This window comes from Camelus dromedarius, chromosome 3 (assembly GCF_036321535.1).
Source record: "Camelus dromedarius isolate mCamDro1 chromosome 3, mCamDro1.pat, whole genome shotgun sequence".
NCBI lineage: Eukaryota > Metazoa > Chordata > Mammalia > Artiodactyla > Camelidae > Camelus > Camelus dromedarius.
Genome location: NC_087438.1, coordinates 101,742,803 through 101,761,417, shown reverse-complemented (window position 1 = coordinate 101,761,417; position 18,615 = coordinate 101,742,803). Strand labels below are relative to the sequence as shown.

General features: G+C 39.8%; 1 pseudogene; it reads left to right on the top strand.

The window, feature by feature from the left end:
* The first annotated feature begins 3,259 nt into the window (after positions 1-3,259).
* Positions 3,260-18,319, top strand: LOC105097777 (nicotinamide phosphoribosyltransferase-like; annotated as a pseudogene).
* The last annotated feature ends 296 nt before the right edge of the window (positions 18,320-18,615 follow it).

The window sequence follows — 18,615 nt, the reverse complement described above, 5'->3', positions numbered from 1 at the left end:
AACCAGCACAATATTTATCTATATTCAGTTTCTGATAACTTGTCTGTTTTGTAATATTTCTCATGCATTCTGAAATGTATTTCCCTCTTTGTGAGAAATAAAATAAAACCATTTATCAAATAGCATTCATTTTTCCTTGCAACCATCTCATGCCATATTCTAATGATTATCATGAAGACTGGCTACAGTCACGTTTTTTGCCTTAAATCCCCAAAATATATGCTTTGAGTGCTTCTATTTTTCCTACAGCCACTGTAATGTCTACTTCATCTGACGGTAAATGTCATTGAAATATCTTCGTTTATCTCATTTTGACACATTTGGCTCTTTCACGATCTATCCTGCAAATATGTGCTTAAACTTTTGCTGTGATGTAAGCAAAGAACACTCTGGCCTTTAAGATACACGCTAGCATTTAAGTGGCTTTAAGATGTTTAAAATGCTATCTTGTTCATTATTAATATAAAAAGAATTATAATACCAACCCAGCTAAAAATCCTTTCCTAATTCTGTTTAAAGATTAGAAAACACTGGCAACCATTCTCCAGCATAGAGCTTTTATTTATTTGTGATTGCCACAAATTTGAAGCAATCTTAATGTCCTGCATTATAATGTATCATGGAAGGTTATACAGAATTTAAGAATAGTGAGTTCTCTCCGTGTAAAGACACATAAAAATCTCTAGGTCATACTGTAGAGCCAAATCAAATCAGTTGAAGAAGATTAAAAACATACATTTACATACCGATACATATATATTTGAGTATACATTTAAATAAATCTGAGAGAATAACCCCAAATCTTGGAGTTATAAGATTATAAGAGGGGTTTACTTTAATATCATTAACTTTTTGTCATACTAAATTTTACTACAAGCGTATTTTAACCTTACAACTAGAAAACAATATAGACTTTTTCTATTTTTGGAAAATGTTTTTTAGATTGTTTTTGAATGACCTCACTTCCTAATGAAATTGTTCTATGTTTTCATAAGTAACTTGGTGTTGCTGACATTGCAGAAATATTTAGATATAGAAATATCTTCTAATAGGAGAACATTCTATGTCTTACAGTAATGATAATGGCAGTGAACACTGACAACTGTAATACTTCACTGAACTGTTAGTATATGCTAAGCCTGCATATATTACATGTCCAGTCTGAAGCATGTTACTTTGGGGAAAATGTAATTATCCGTTTTTTACACGTAGGGCAGAGCTAAGATTCAAATTTTATTCTCTCTGACATCAAAGCTCATGGCCATACCTCTATTATCCTATTAAATCATGTCCACAGTGATGTAAATAAACGCAGATAGAAAGTATGCAGAATACTTGCTTATAAAAGCTACATTCCTTTTCCCACTAACATTCATCATTTCTTTAAAATAAGCTTACTGTTGTTGTTTTTTTTTTGTCACTCACATGTAGTATGACAAAACTCCTTCTATTGGGCCTTGGTGCTTCCTTGGTCCAAAAAAGATTAAAGGGTTAGATGTTTGTACTGAAGAAACACAAGACAAATTCTAACTATTTTCCTAATTTAGACACTTGCACACTGATGATAGATGATTTCTAAGACAGAAACAACAGTAAGAAAACAGTCTGGCTGACAACGAGACTTTGATTATAAGTGAATATTGTTTAAGTTTCCTAGGTTATGCTCAGGGTAACGGTTTTGAAAAAAATTGCATGTGTGGGAAATTATACGCTATTCTACACTTTTCAGGAGATAATCTGATAAATACAAGTGTGGTGTATTCTCTGAAAACTACCTTGAGTGGAAATAAATAGTGTAACTTACATGGCTCTTGAATGCAAAGCTGCACACTGGTTTAATTTTTAAAAGAAATAAAAGAGATTGAAATTGGATGATGTGTTAGTGGAAAAGCTGAGGTCTAACTTCTGAAAAGATGTGTGTGTGGTATGTATTTGTGTGCACAGTGTACGGGTAAGGGGATGGGTATTCAACAAAACTGTAGACGTGTGCTATACACATGGAAGTATTCGGAATCACACTTTTGAGGACTTCAACATAAATATTTTCCTATACCTGGACAATTATGCATTTAGGTGTGAAAAGATTTTTTTTTTAAGATCTGATATATGCTTATTTTTTCAAGCAGAGTTTGTTTTGATACATGAAGCTCTTTTCACCATATGCAAAGCTGATCAATACAGAAATAACTCCATCACCCTAGCCTCTTAAACGAGTGAAAATTAGGACAATTGGAGGCTGACTGACTTGCCAGTCATCAGGGTCCAACTACAGCTTGTTCACCAGATTAGTTATATAAAGACACTGTACTTAGTCAAATAATTCAGACTGGTTGGATTTGGGTGATGGTTGGGAAATGAAGAGGGTAACACTTTGATGAGTCACTGAACTGAAGTGGCTAAATGCCGTCTCTTCAAATCTTAACACTTTCTAGGAATAAGATTCTCACTTCCAGCTGCCAACCAAGCAGTTACTTCACACCTCTAGTCCTCAGATTCAGGAACTCCCTCCCCAAAGCCTCCATGGTTCCTGAGGTCTGAGCTGGGTGCCTGACCTGACATTTAAGGTCAGCTCTACAGTGCCTTGTAAGGCTTCTGGAGGAGGCTTTCTAAAAAAAAAAAAAAAAAAAAAGCATTCTGACAGGAAACCTTTAAGAGACCTTTCACATCTTGCACATAGTATCTGTTTCTCTGAGTTCTTTATGTTCATTTCCTTTGGACCCTGGAGATAAATTTATCTGCTGAGCAACAACAAGACGTTTCATACCTGCTATATGCTAGGCATTTATTGAACATTTACTGGGTGATTCTGGTTACTTACTGCTGCCTATCAAACCACCCTAAAGCTGAACGTCTGGAAACGACAGTGTATTCTTCTCTCTCGCTGTCCTGAGGGTTGACCAAGCTCAGCAGGGCAGTTCTCACCCACAGTGTCTCATGAGGCTGCAGTCAGACAGCAGCGGGGGCTGGAGCCACCTTGCCGCCCAGCTGGGCTGGACTCCAGGAAGGTCTCATCACTCACAGGTCAGGCTCCCCATGGTACCTTGTCCTCCTTCCTTCTCCCCGTGTGGTCTCTCATCTTCCAGACCTCTCCGCATGGCTTGGTCTTCTGACAGCACGGTGGTCTTAGGAGAGTTACACTTCGTACATGGTGTTTGACTTCCAAGAGAACAGAATGGAAGCTGTTGGGCCAGTTGAAGGCTCCCCACGGAACTGGCACAGTGCCATTCTGGCTGGATTCTAGGGTTCAAAGCAGTCCAGGATGTGGAGTGGCAGACTCTGGCTCTTGTTGGGGAGTCACAAAACCACACTGCAGAAGAGCACTGGGATGGGAGATAATGCGGCTATCTCTGGAAAAAGCCGTACATCACGGTTGGCGCCTCAGGCAAGGAGCTCAGCAGGTATGCTGTACTCTCTACTCACATTCCACGTTGTGTTTTCAAATCCTTAAAGCCTCTGGGAATAGCATTTATTCTCTGTTTTGGCCGTCGCCCCCCACCCCCACCCCACTGTTTCTCTTCCATCAAAATGTACTGAGTTCCCACAAAGGGACAGCCTCTCTGTCACCATCACATCATTGAATTCAGGTCATGGTCTCAGTTACCCGCTGTTCTACTAAAACTTCTTTTAACATATCCCCACTCTTTTTTAGAGAAAGAAAAAAATTATGGCTAATATGGAAGGGAAGAAATAATACAGAAATAACCCTGCCATGTTAAGGAGCTAATCCCTGCTCCTGGTAATTCTGGCTACCTGAATGCTAAGAAGCAATCAGTCATCTATTTATTGACAGCTTTGTTACTGCTTAGGACTGGAGACATCGGGGGACAAAACAAATATGGTACATGTTGTGAGTTGAGTTATGTCACCCCCAAAATTTATGTGTTGAAGTACCAGTCCCCAGTCCATGAGAATGTAACCGTATTTAGAAACAGGGTCACTACATACGTAATTAGTTAAGATGAAGTCATAAGGATGAGCCTTTATTCAATATGACTGGCATCCTTATAAAAAGGAGAAATTTGGACACAAATATGCACAGGGGGAAGATGACATGAAGAGACACAAGGAGAAGACAGGTGACTACAAGCCAAGGAGAGAGGCCTGGAACAGATCCTTCCCTCCCAGTTCTCAAAAGGAAAGAATCCTGCCAATACCTTGGTTTCAGACGTTCAGCCTCCAGGAAAGAGAGACAGTGCATTTCTGTTGTTTAAGCCACTCATTTTGTGGTACCCCTAGCAGACTAGATAGTCCCCACTCTCATAGAGCTTATCAGCCAGACATTAATCAATTAAGTCCAAAGGAGAAGTGTATAATTACAAAGATGAGCTAGGTAACATGAAGGAAAGAATGCAATTCTATGAGAGCAGGGACTGGAGACATCATTCCTAGGTTGGTGGGGCAGAGGAAGTTTCCATAAGGAAGTGATGCTTGGAGTGAGAGATGGAGAGTGATGAGGAGAAAACAGAAGAAAAGGTGAGACAAGCATGTTCCAGGTTAGGGGAGGTGGTGGTGTGGGGATAGCACCTGCAGAGGCCTTTGTCAGGTGACACATGATGTAGGTGGGAGACCAGAAGAAGGGTAGTTCTGTTTCAGCACAGGGAATGGGGTAGGGGAGACAGTGGTGCAAAATAAGACTAGAAAAATAGGCAGAACAGCCCAGATACTTGCAGGCCTTGTTAAAGATATTTTTAGTATCACAGATCAATGAGAATCCCTTAAAGGGTTTTAAGTTGATCGTACTGAGTTGTAAAAAGACTATTCCCACTCTTTTGGGGTGAGCAAGCTAGAAAGCGCTGAAGATGGGGGGCAGGGGAGGAAGGTCTGCACTCCAGGAGACTGAGTGCAATGGCTTGTAGGTAGGAGGCTCAGACAGGTGGGAGAGGAGGCCAGCTGAATCCAGAAAGGGCCAGGGAGACAGAAAAGGATACCTTTGAGACATACCTAGGAGGAGAGCAGGATAAGCTTTGCTGATGGGCCGGTCGGAGATGACCATGACTATTTGTTTTTGTCTTCACTCGGGGTAGCTAGAAGAGGACCCATTTTGAGGGAGAAGCTTATGGATTTCAGACGTCTCATGTTTTACGGGCACTGGGGAGCTGCAAGTTGAGAGATCAGGAAGGCAGTTGGATATACTGGGAGCTCAAAAAGTAAATTCTGGGTTAGAAAGGTAAATTTGAGAGTCATGAGCAAACAAAGAGATGGTGCCAGAGCTCTGCGTGTGGTTGAGATTCCCTAAGAAGGACACAAAGTAGGAAGTAGTACAAAGGCCTAGAATGGAGAGCTAGTTAACTCTAACGTTCATGTGATTTTTTTATTTTGCTATTAGTTCATGAGGAAATGATCCTAGCTTTTGTATGCAATTACTCCTGTCAAATCATTTTTTTTTAATTGATGCTTCTGAAACAAATCACGTATCTCCAAGTTACAGTACAACCTTAGGCAACCGTTAATCGTAAGTGTTTTCATTTAAAAAAAAAAAAAGCAATTGCAGTTTAGTTTTTCCACTTCAGATTACAGAAGGGGAAAAATGTTCTCATAAGTATTTTAGATAAAAATAAAGCAAGAATGGATTTTGCTTTTCATAGCTTAAAAAAAAAAAGCATCCTTAAAAACAACCTACTGCCCACAGGGAGAAAGGGGCCTTATCTGATTATAACCATGATTGGATTTTTTTGTACAGACTGACATTTGGTACAGGCACTATCTTTGAATCATTCCATTTCTAGCAGCATCATGACATTATTATTGCCTCTGTTAAAATATAAAGATAACATGCATATGCTGCTTCCTTTTTAAAGGAGCCCCACCGGGGTTGTGTCATTGCACTGGCACTCAGAAATCGTTCCACAATGTCTCTGTTAGAATGGAGACGAAATGCAAGCATGCTTATGTTGCCATCCTCATGTGGTTCTCTTACCAAGCTTGCAGCTGTCTGTCCCTGCTAACACTAGCTCTGAAATGGGCATAACTGTCTTTCAACTGAGTAAGCAATGATATTCCATATTGGCGTGGGCTGGTCACACGTTCAAGTGAAATATGTCCTGTGATTCTGTATATATTCCACTGTTTTTAATAATGGTATCAGTCACAGTGAGAGTAGGGGGCCGTGCTGATTCCCTTTCAACTTGATAATAACTCTCTGTAATTTTGATCATATATCAATATATCTCAAAATTTTGCATCTCTATGTGGCTCTAAGAAGCCGAGACTTAAAACCACAGAACACAGGTTAAAAACGGTAAGGCCCATCTATATGATGAAATAACGTGTAGCTATTAAAATAGGGATGTAGAAATACAATGAAATGGAAACAGCCAATATATAAGAACAGTTCATAAACCGGCATATGGAATACCACTTCCATGCGTGCATGGGAAAACGGCTATTTATAAAGAGATCTCTGCAACTGTATGCACGAAATTCTCAATTTTAATAAGGCTTAATTCTTAAGTCTGAGTGTTACATAGACAGACAATACCTATTATCATTTTTGTGGCTTTTTTGTTGTTTGAAAATTTTCTCAATGAATGTGACTTTTACACAGATACAGCAAAGAATTAATTTACAAACACAATTACCTTATCCAAAAAGATACCTATTCCTTTGTCCTCCATCTACTGGCTCATATTTGACATCTTAAAACTAGAGATTTATTAGTCTTCAATCCTGCAAAAATATTTCCTCGAGAAGAAGATTTACAAAGCAGTAACAGTCCCTTACATCTCAGTTTAAATAAGCTCATTGGCTCCTCCCAGCAAGGAAATTTGATGGGTACAAAGTGGGCTGCATAATAGGACGATAGGGCCCCCCAAAGGAAAGTGAAATGCACTCACGAGGCTCAGGCTGCCCACGGGAACCTCTGACTTCCTATATCTTACCAGACTAGGGGAATTTGATAGCAATTTAGTAGTCTAAGAACTCTGCTCAAGGTCTTGGCATGTAACAACTTCATCAATGGATAAAGATGTTTGGAGCTTATTATTTGCTTGTAAGCAGATTCAGATGGGCACTCCACCTTCTACTGCCCTGAATGTGTAATAATAAATAATTGTCTGGACTCTGGCATGTTAATTCTGTTGGTCTCCATGTGCTTAAAATCACCTGAACTATTCTGAATCTCTTCCTTCTTCTTAGACATTTTCACCATGTATTCCTTTCCATTGAGAAAACCCATTTTTGAGTAGTATACCATTTAAACAACCTACATACTCAGTTTAGATAGCAGATTAAAGGAGAATCAGGATACGGCATTTAAAAACACCCTACTTCTAACACTTTTATTACCACTAACACTGCTGTGGAGGAAGCATCTACTGATCATCTCCTATGACTCAGGTACCTTATGTAACTAAATTACAAAGAAAATAATTCATATACATTTGTATAAATTAATTCAATTATATAAGCAACCCTTTAAAGTCAGGGATTTGTTCTTGTTTGACAGATAAGAAAACTGAAATTTAATGACTCCAAACAGCTTGCCCAACTTCACACAGCTAGGAAATACCAAACTAGATTCAACCCTTGGTCTCATTAAACTCTAAGGCTCCACTTTCATCCAGTGTGCTATGCAACCTATCCAGAAAAATAAAAAATACTTTTTAAGAAGAAAAAAAAATAGACACTTTCCACACTGCTACTAACACTGGAATCCATCACCACTACTATCACCATTACTGCTACTGCCACCAACGAGAATGTGATGTTTAGGGCCATTTTCAATAATAAGATGCATCACTGTAGCCAAGGTGACTGATTGCTGCTCTCAGAACTTTTTAACGACAACAACTTAAAGTCAATCACAGAGTGTCTGGTTCCTAGGGGATCTGTGCTATCTGAAGCACTCAGATAGCCTGAAAGCCACTTGGAATTTTCTGACATCCATCTCCAGTTTTCTTGGCATAGCTGTCACTTCACACTTGAGTTTATTTCCACCACCCATCCTCAGAATCTTTGCAATCAAGTTATTTTAGACAATTGATGACAAAGTACTGCTCAACTCACCATTCTTGACGATTTGAGGCCCTTATTTTATCTCCTGGTAGACTTTTTCAGTATCCTGTAAGCTTATGCATATAAACGACAACCTGGGTTAAGTATATTTTCACTGCACTTGACAAGCTCACTGGACCGAAAGACCTCTAGCCCGGGTGGGAATAAGCATGTTGAAATGTCTCAATTACTTAAACATATTTCCTCTCAATCAGAAACGTGAGTTCTCACCAGGCTTGTTGAATGCAATTGGCCATTTTAGTGAAGGTCCATTGGAAGGAAAGGGAAAATAACATTTTAAAGAATATATGAATAACTGCACTGATACCACACCTGCTCTCTCAGACAGGCATTTCCTGTTGTAGATTGAGGGAGGGGAGGTGCTGAGGGAGAAGCAATAAGGAGACTAGGGTACAGCCATAGGAAAAATATATTTACATTATTACACACAGTAAATTATATGTTGTATGTAACATGTATATATATTACATATACAAATTTTGTATGTATATATGAAATTGGTAAATGACTTAGTTGCTCTCTCAAAATACCAATAATACCACTCACTGCTTAAGGAATACTTAAAGTATAAGGTATACAACAAGTACTTTATTAATAACAACAACTAATATGCATTAAGCACTTACTATGCACCTGGCAAACTGTGCTATACAGACACACATGATTGTATGTATATAATTCTCACAACAACTTAGCAAGTTCCCATTTCACAGGTAGGATAACTGATACTCAGAGAAGCTGAAGAATAAACTCACTTATGGTGAAGGGACAAAGCTGAGATCAGACAGACAGGTCTTTCGGCTCTGCAGTGATGCTGCTCATCTATACACTATACATTCTCCCTAATGATCCCTGACAGCTTCCAGAATTTCTCAAGTTGTGGCCCAATGCCATCTACATCGATTCACCTGGGGTACATGCCAAAGCACAATTCCTACCTATGCTCTTTAACTCACTTTCCAAATAGGAGTCTCTGGAAGGCAGGTCCCAAAGATTTACATCTTTAATTTGTGCCAAGGGTGACTTTTTAAAAATGCCACTACTGACACATGCACCCCAATGTCCATAGGAGCACTATTTACAATAGCCACAACATGGAAACAGCCTAAATGTCCATCGACAGATGACTGGATAAAGAAGTTGTGGTATATTTATACAATGGAATACTACTCAGCCATAAAAAATAATAAAATAATGCCATTTGCAGCAACATGGGTGGACCCAGAGACTGTCATTCTAAATGAAGTAAGCCAGAAAGAGAAAGAAAAATACCATATGATTATCACTCATATGTGGAATCTAAAAAAAAAAAGAGGACACTATGAACTCATCCACAAAACAGAAACAGACTCGCAGGCATAGTAAACAATCTCATGGTTACCAGGGAAGAGAGTGGGAAGGGATCAATTAGGGAGTTTGAGATTTACAAATGTTAGCCACTATATATAAAAGTAGATTTTAAAAGTTTCTTCTGTACAGCACAGGGAACTATGTTCAGTATCTTGCAATAACCTTTAATGAAAAAACAAACGAAAACAAATATACCTATGTATATGCATGACTGGGACATTGTACTGTTCACCAGAGATTGACACATTGTAATTGACTATACTTCAATTAAAAAAACAATTTAAAAATGTTTTAAGGCAGAGAAGCAAGATGGCGGAGTAGAAGGACGATTGTAGCTCACCCTCTCCCACAAATAACCAAAACTCACATCTACGGACCCACTCAGCCAAGCAGAGCACCTGCCAAACTCCAACAGAACATCACCATCTTCAAAACACAAAGACACCAAAAATCTGGTAGGAAAAAAGGAAAAAAAGAAAGAAGAAAAAGCAAAACAGTGCGGGACCGATCCCGCGGGGAGGGAGTGGCAAAGGAGGACTGGCACTCATTCGCTGGGTCTCCCCTCTCCAACAGAGAGGCCAGTGGGATGGAGGGGGAACCTCCGAGGCTCAGATCTGCCAGGAGCACCCCTTGACCTACAGAACTGAGTTAAACGGGCACAGAGGGTCCCTGCGACACCCAGCCCAAGACACAAGCAGGCAGCTGGGGCCGGGACAGGCCGCCCGAGCCGGGTGGAGGACGGGGGCGGCTGCACTGAGGCAGCCCCGGGGGACTGCGGGGGCTGCATGCCGTGGCTGGGAGGGGATATGGAGCAGAACAACCTCGGTCCCACATAAACTGCGAAAAAAGCAAAGCAACACGGCTGGTGTGCCCTGGGGGTAGGGGCGCCATAGCCTTTGTCTCCTCAGACCTGCGCCGCCATTACTGGCACTTATCACGAGAAGAGAGGCGGGGCTCAGCCACAGCCGCCATCTCCTCCTGTGTGCAGCGCCCAGGCAGGGGTGGGGCCAAGGCCTGAATCCGCACCTGGGGGCTCCGCAACCTCCTAGACAGGACTGAGACTTTTTTACAGCTGGAGGCAGATAAGATCTTTCTGTCCTGGCACCTCAGAGAACTCGTGCCACCAAGACAAACAAGGAGCTGAGATTTGGCACGAAGCCGAGGCAGGGCCGTTCCCCGGTGTTCCCCAGGCCCGCCTTCGGAACGCTGACCCGAGGCGGAGAGGGCAGCTGCACAGAGTAGCGGAGTGACTGGCGCCGGGAGAGGGTGGGCAGCAACCCGCTTTCCTGGCAGGAATGCAGCACCTGACCACGGTGCTAGGAGGGGGCGCGATCTGCCCACCTGCCTCCCCCAAGTGCAGCATCTGACTGCGGCATCGGGAGGGGGAGTGACCCACCTGCCCACTGGGTAAGAGCTCAGCACCTGACCCGGTGTTGGGAGTGGGCACGATCTGCTAACCGATGGCCACAGGGAGAAGCACAGAAGAGGGCGCCAACAGAGGGCCTCTGGAAACAGCAAGCTGAGTTCGTGAAACAGGGCAAAGACACAAAGACCTCTCAATAAAATCATAAAGAGCACAGCATCTCCAGGAGAACTAGATAACTGATACTCCTTAAGCCACAGTGCCAGAGAGATATGAGCAATATGAAGAAGCAGAGGAACCACTCCCAATTAAAAGATCAAGAGAAATCCCCTGAAAGCACGATCAAGGAAATAGACATTGATGATATACTAAAAAGGAGTGATCAAAGTACTGAAGGAACTAAAAGAAATAGTGTTTAGAGATATAAAATATGTCAAAAAAGAAACAGAAGCTATAAAGAAGAACCAAGTAGAATTAGTAAACTCATTTGCTGAGATGAGAGCTGACCTAAAGGCTGTACAAAGCAGGTTAGATAATGCAGAGGAACAAGTAAGTGACCTAGAAGACAGGACAACAGAAAGCACCCAATCAGAAAAGCTGAGAGAAAAACAAATAAAAAACAATGAAAACAATATAAGGGACCTATGGGATAATATAAAGCATGCCAATCTACGCATAATAGGGGTTCCAGAAGGGGAAGAAAGAACAAAGGGAAATGAAAAGGTCTTTGAAGAAATCATGACTGAAAACTTCCCAAACCTAAAGGAATCAGATATCCAAGTACAGGAGGCTCAGAGGGTCCCGAACGGGAAGAACCCAAACAGACCTACACCAAGACATATCATAATCAAGATGGCCAGAGTCAAGGAAGAGAAATGATCCTAAAGGCAGCAAGAGAAAAACAAAGAGTGAGTTACAAGGGAACCCTCATAAGGCTCTCAGCTGATTTCTCTACACAAACACTACAGGCCAGAAGGGAGTGGCAAGACAGATTCAAAGTCCTGAATGAAAAAAAGATGCAGCCTAGGATATTCTATCCAGCAAGGCTATTCTTTAGAATAGAAGGAGAGAGAAAGAATTTCACAGACAAGCGTAAACTACAAGAGTTTAGCAAAACTAAACCCATGCTTAAAAGAAATACTGAAAGGTCTACTCTAAATAGAAAAGAAGCAGGATGCTACAAAAATGAGAAACTCGTAACTGGAAAGGAGATAACTGCCATGAATTACAAAAAGAATAAACACAAAATTGTAAAAGAAGACATCTAAATCATTAAGAGTGGGAGAGGGAACCAAGGAAAGCCATTGTGGAAAACAGTATGGAGATTCCTCAAAAGACTAGGAATAGACTTACCATATGACCCAGGAATCCCGCTCCAGGGCATAAATCCAGAAGGAACCCCACTCCATAATGACACCTGCACCCCAATGTTCATAGCAGCACTATTTACAATAGCCAAGACACGGAAACAGCTTAAATGTCCATCAACAGATAACTGAGTAAAGAAGATGTGGTATATTTATATAATGGAATACTATTCAGCCATAAAAACTGACAACATAACGCCATTAGCGGCCACATGGATGTTCCTGGAGAATGTCATTCTAAGTGAAGTAAGCCAGAAAGAGAAAGAAAAATACCATATGAGGTCGCTCATATGAGGAATCTAAAAACAAAACGAAACAAAACATAGATACAAAACAGAAACAGACTCATAGACATAGAATACAAACTTGTGGTTGCCAGGGGGGCAGGGGGTGGGAAGGGACAGACTGGGATTTTAAAATGTAGAATAGATAAACAAGATTATACTGTATAGCACAGGGAAATACAAACAAGATCTTGTGGTAGCTCACAGCGAAAAAAGAAATGTTACTGAATATATATATATATATGTCTCTCTCTATATATATATGAAAATTTATATGAAAAATTGTGCTCTACACTAGAATTTGACACAACATTGTAAAATGACTATAACTCAATAAAAGTTACAAAAAAAAGTTTTAAAATGCCACTGTTTTAGACCCAGTGTGGCTAACATATAGGCTCATGACTGTGAGAATAATATAGTGGAAAGAACATGTTATCAAAAGTCAGGTGACCTGGCCTTTTATCCCACCCTGCAAGTAACAAGTTCTATGACTTTGGACAAGTTCACCTTTCTGGGCCTATATTATCCCACCTATAAAGTGATGATATTAGATAAGATACCTATGGTAACGTTTTGCAGATATTTTAAATAGATCCTCACAATATGAGACATACTAGTTCTGTTAACCTCTGCACTGATCAGTCTACTTAAGTCCTACTTGTAAGGCCAGCCACTGTATTTCAGAGAGACTTTCACTCTCTGGAGTACAGTCAAGGCTGGCCAGCACCACAGCCAAGGAAGACTGTGACCCAGGAACAAGAGCACGTGGCTCCCTCCCTGGCCTTCATTGTTCTTCTAGGTGTAATTAATGACTGGTGAGTGAGGACTGTCATTCCAAATGTGCCAGGCTTGAAGCACAGAGACAGACTTTTTCTGACCAGCAGCATATTTTCATGGCAAACAAGCAATATTTTCTATTTGAGAAAGCAGGGACTTTTAGAAGTGACAGCAACAGTTCCCTAATCTATTTCAGCTAAGAGGTAATCCTTTCTAGTCTCTGAAAGCATTCCTGCAAATTCTACAGCATGTATTTCATTTGTGGCTCATACAACTGTACTGGCCTTTATAAGAGAAGTAAATATGTCCTCAGTGGCTGCTTTGTATTGGCAATTAACTGATCTGTTGGCAGAATCTGGCATCTGCATATGCAAATGCACGTTTAGCAGCACAGCATCCAATGCAGGGACGCATTTCATTTTGCAGGCATATTTTAGGAGCCTGGCAGAAAATATGGTCTTTATTTTAATCTACAGGGGCTTGTCCAGTGTTTTCCATACCAACATGTTTACCAAATGAGTGATATTTAGGTCCCAAAATAAATAGCTAATGAATATTCATGTATGTTGAAGGCAATCACAGAAAAAGCCAAAAATAGACCAGAGTGAATACTCCTACTCCCCATCTGTAACCATTAGGATAACAGGACGACACTGCCACTAGCAAGGCGCAGAGTCATTCATTCAACAAACAGCTACCATTCCACATTATGTACCAGCCACTGAAATCAACAATGGAGGTGCTTTTTTTTTTTTTTAATTTCAAGGAGGAAAAATTACCTGAAAGTAGAGAATAATGATTTAAGGATATTTATTCAAAGAAGAATTCCTGAGTACACACTTCATGTGAGACACTGATCCAAGTACTGAAGATTTAAGTAATAATTTTTTAATTGATAAAAATCATTTCCCTTGCAGAGTTTAGTTTCACAAACAAAAAACAAATGAATATAAAATATACAGTATGATAATGATAAGTACTATGCAAGAAAGAAAGAAGGAAAAAAGAGAGCAGAGAAAGAGAGAAAGAGGGAAAGAGGAAGGAAAGAAGGGGAAGGAAGGAAGGAAGGAGGCAATAGGGGTGTGGATGAAAGGAGACTGATTTTAAAAAGAAGATCAGAAAAGACCTATCAAGAAGATAAAATCTGCATACAGATTTGATGAAGGTAAGGGAGTGAGCCATGGGGGATCAGTGGGAGGAGTGTTGTAAGCAGAGAAAGTTGTAAGCAGAGAAAATTGTAAGTGCAGTACCTTTGAAGCAGGTGAGTGCCCAGCAAGTTAGAAGGACAGAAGGCAGGCTTGCATGGCTAACATAGAGGAAACGAGTATTAATAAAGGAGTTGGAGAAGAGAGGATGCCGGAACACATAAGGCTTTGTAAACCATAAAAAGTCTTTGACTTTGATTCTGAGTGAGATGGGAAGCCATTGGGATTTGAGTAGAGGAATGACATCATTGCACTTGAATTTTACGAGAAAGACATTAGCCATTGAGCTGAAAGTAGACTTTAGGGGACAAGGGCAGAAGAAGGAAGTCCAGTGTGGTGGGTTTTGCTATTAACAAGTTAATGAATGGTGGAGGCTTGGACCAGGGTAGCAGTGGGGAAGGTGGTGGGAACTGGTTGGATTGCGGATGCTTTGCATGTGCAGCTAATATGATTTCTTGGAGCATCTAATTTTCATTTTGAAATATAATATACATGTAGAAAAGTGTATAATATACACGTAGAAAACAGAAATGTAAAATTTACCAAATAATGTAAAGCAAACACCAGGTATCTCCCACCCAGGTTAAGAAATAGAACAGATGCTCCACACAGTTAGCACATTAGAATAAAGATTGGGTATGCTAAGTAGAAGCATGGGAGATATAAAAGGGTGCAAAATCAAACTGATAAAGATGGAAATTACAAGGTCTTAAATTTAAAAAAAAAATCACTAGATAGGATGAACAACAGAAAAGACATTGCAGAATAAAAGATTAATGAACTTTCTAAGATGATGTCTTTCATAAAAAGGGAAGGAACTACATTCTGGAGAAATATGATGGACCTCTTCCAATAGAAGTAAAAGCTGTTCCTGCAAGTTCTGTCATTCCCAGAGGAAGTGTTCTCTTCACAGTAGAAAACCCAGATTCAGAGTGTTACTGACCAACACATGGGACAGACTATTCTAGTTCAGTCCTGATATCCAATCACAGTGGCCACAAACGAGAGCAAAAGAAAATATTGGCCAAATATTTATTAGAAATGTCCAGTAGCCTAGATGGTCTGGTATAGAAGTTACATGATTTGGCTACAGAACAGTCCCTTTTTACAAGACTGCTGGCATTGGCACCTCTGCTCATTTGGTTAATTTTAAAGGGACAGCTAGAGTAGCAGGAATTGCTTTAATTTAAAAATACTATGGAACAAAAGATCCTGTTCCAGGCTATTCTGTTCTAGCGGCAGAACACAATACCCTAACAGCTCAGGGGGAAGACAATTAAAAAGATGTTTTGAACATAGACTAATGCAGTTTTTATGAGTGCCTGAATCTGTGATCTTCAATAACTGTAACATTTATGTATGTGAAAAATATACAGGGTAAGAAGCTAAGACATTTAGTAACAGAGTGTCCGGAGGCACCACTAATAATCATATCTGATTCATGAAGTCTTCTTAACACTGTATTAAAAACTAAGACATTTTAGGCAAGAAGTTCCCTGCGACTGAGAACTCGAAGAGCTGCGAGTTGCTGCCACTTATCTTAGTCAAGCGGGTGATGCAGATAGGACACTTTAAAAGATTGTGGGAGATGGGAAGCAAAACATAAACACGGAGTACTGAAAATGTTTCCTTTGGTTTTGGTGGAAGCTTTGCTATAGAAATTAACAAGCTATCTCTTGATTTTTCCTTCAAGCGTAGTCATGTTGTAACTACTGGCCTTGGGATTTAATATCTTTAAGGCCCCAGTTTCTGATCCCAAAAAAAGGCCCAGAAAGGGCTGGTTATCTTTTCCAAAGGACACCAGCAGGGAATTTTGTTGTACTTGAAAAAAGAAAAGAATACCTTGAAAAATATGGTCATGATCTTCTCTATAATGTCTTCAAGAATGGAATGATAACAAAAAGCTCTTCATTTGATGGGGTAAGAGAAAATGCAAAGCTGGCTATGGAACTAGAAGCAGCTTCTGTTAGGTCTTGCTTTACGACCAGCTGTGTGTGTATGTATGAATGTACGTACGTACATGCACATATGCAAATATCTGTGTGTGAGAGTATGTAATACTTCAAGCTTATTGTGCAGATATATGGGCTTTGTATTTGGTAACACATTACAGTAAAACTATTCGTTGGTTTAGGGATATACTGCCCTTTCATTTCTTTTTTCCCCCAGTGTTTATGTGATCTCAAATTAAGAAATGCATTTAATTACGTAGAAGATTAATGCTAAAGTAAGCTTTTTGATCACTTCCCCAATAGATAATTCAATCTGGTATTGATTTTCCACAAACAACAGAACTGAGAAACTTTTATATATAACTGAAGACCACATAAAGTAGATTTGCATAAAATTACCATGGCAGCTTTATGTTTAAACTTGTATTTTTGTACAAACAAGACTGTGTAAGATATATTTAAACTTTCACTGATTTAACAGCCTTTACAACATTTCATGGTTTTTTTTAGAAATGCAGACTTTAAAGAAAATACTTAAAAATTACATTTTTAATGTAATTACATTACACAAATTACATTGCCTTTTGTCCATTAATCAGCAAATAAAATATGGCCTTAACAAAGTTTTTTGTGTTATTGTACAGCCTGAAAATTGTCAGCACATACCCTATAGAATTACTAACCTCACTGCCCCTTGTAGAATGTATATCAATCACTCTACACTAAAGAAAATAATGGTTATTACTGGAGCACCAAAGCACTATACAGTGATTACACACGTTGGCCATGGGGTTGTACCAGTGCAATGCCAAATCTGAAAGGCCTATACGGCAATTTTACATGATAGAAATTGCTTGTGGCTCTAATACAAACCTCAAGAGTTTAAGGAAATGTTTTTTAGAGAGAATTTCCACTTCTGCTATAGAATATGCACATAAATGTAAAATTTGACAAAAGTAGAAGTATTGTATTTTAAAGTAATTGTACCCCTGAGTTTATTTTTCATGTTCTATAGTTGATATGACCAAAATGAATTACTGAAATGGTTAGTTTACTTATTTTAAATGTTTTGATCCTGTTATATTATTTATTAAATTAAAAACAAAAAGTTGGATATTAAGTTGTAGAAAAGATTAGTGAACTTGAAGATACAACAATAGAAATTATTCAAAATAAAAGAGAAAATATACCAGGAAAAATGAATGCTAATATATAAATATATAAATATGTGGTTTAGAATTTTGCAAAGTTGACGAAAAGTTGATGAAGACCATGGATTCAAGAAGCCCCACACACCCCAAGCATGAGAAACATGAAAGGCCCTCTCTTTGTTCTTCTGTCTGTAATATGTCTATTTGCACTGGCTGATTTGAAGATTATCTTTCGTCACTGGTTTCAAGCAATTTGATTAAAATGTACCTTGGTTTAGGTTCTTTCATATTTCTTGTCTAAGTCTTGAGCATAATTAGTTTTTATTGTGATTGTTATGAGTTAAATTCTGTCCCCTCAAAATAGATACATTAAAGTCCTAACCCCTAGTAACTCAGAACGTGACCTTATATGGAAATAAGGTATTTACAGAGGTAATGAAATCAAAGTGAGGTTATTACAGTGAGCTCTCATCCAATATAACTGTTATCTTTATAAAAAGGAGAAATGTGGACACAGAGACAGGCAAACACAGAGGAAAGACACACAAGGAGACCACTATGTGACACAGAGGCTGAGGGAGATGCCTCCACAAACCAAGGAGTGTCACAGATGGCCAGAAAGCCCGCAGAAGGTCAGAAGAAGCAAGGATTCTCCTACATGTTTCAGGGGAACATGGCCTTGGTGACACCTCGTCATTCTTAACAGCTTCCAGGCACTTAAGAGTATGACAGATGCTGCCACTGCTCTGAAACAAGAGAGACCAAGGACAGTTCCTCAGGCAGCCGCCAGGGAAGGTGTCTCATCAGATGCCGTGGCCGATACTTTCCCTCACCAGGGAGAAGCTGGGGGCTGAGGCCTTTCATCCATTTATTCTGTGCTCAACTAGGGGAAAGGCTGCCATGGTTAGTTGCATGCCAGATCGAAGCACTGTCTTTGTTCTTACTAGCCTTCAGGAGGCTACAATGTGCTGGGTTCTGTTAGCACTCGGAAGCAGACAAGACAAAAGCCAGTCCTCGAGCAGCATCTGTAAAAGTTGGGGCATTTGTCATGTGGTCCAATTGTCTTTCCCTCCCCAGGGAGAAGCTGGGATCTGGGTGTTTTCATAACTTCACTTTGTGCTAAGCCAGGAGGAGAGGTTATGGAGAGTGC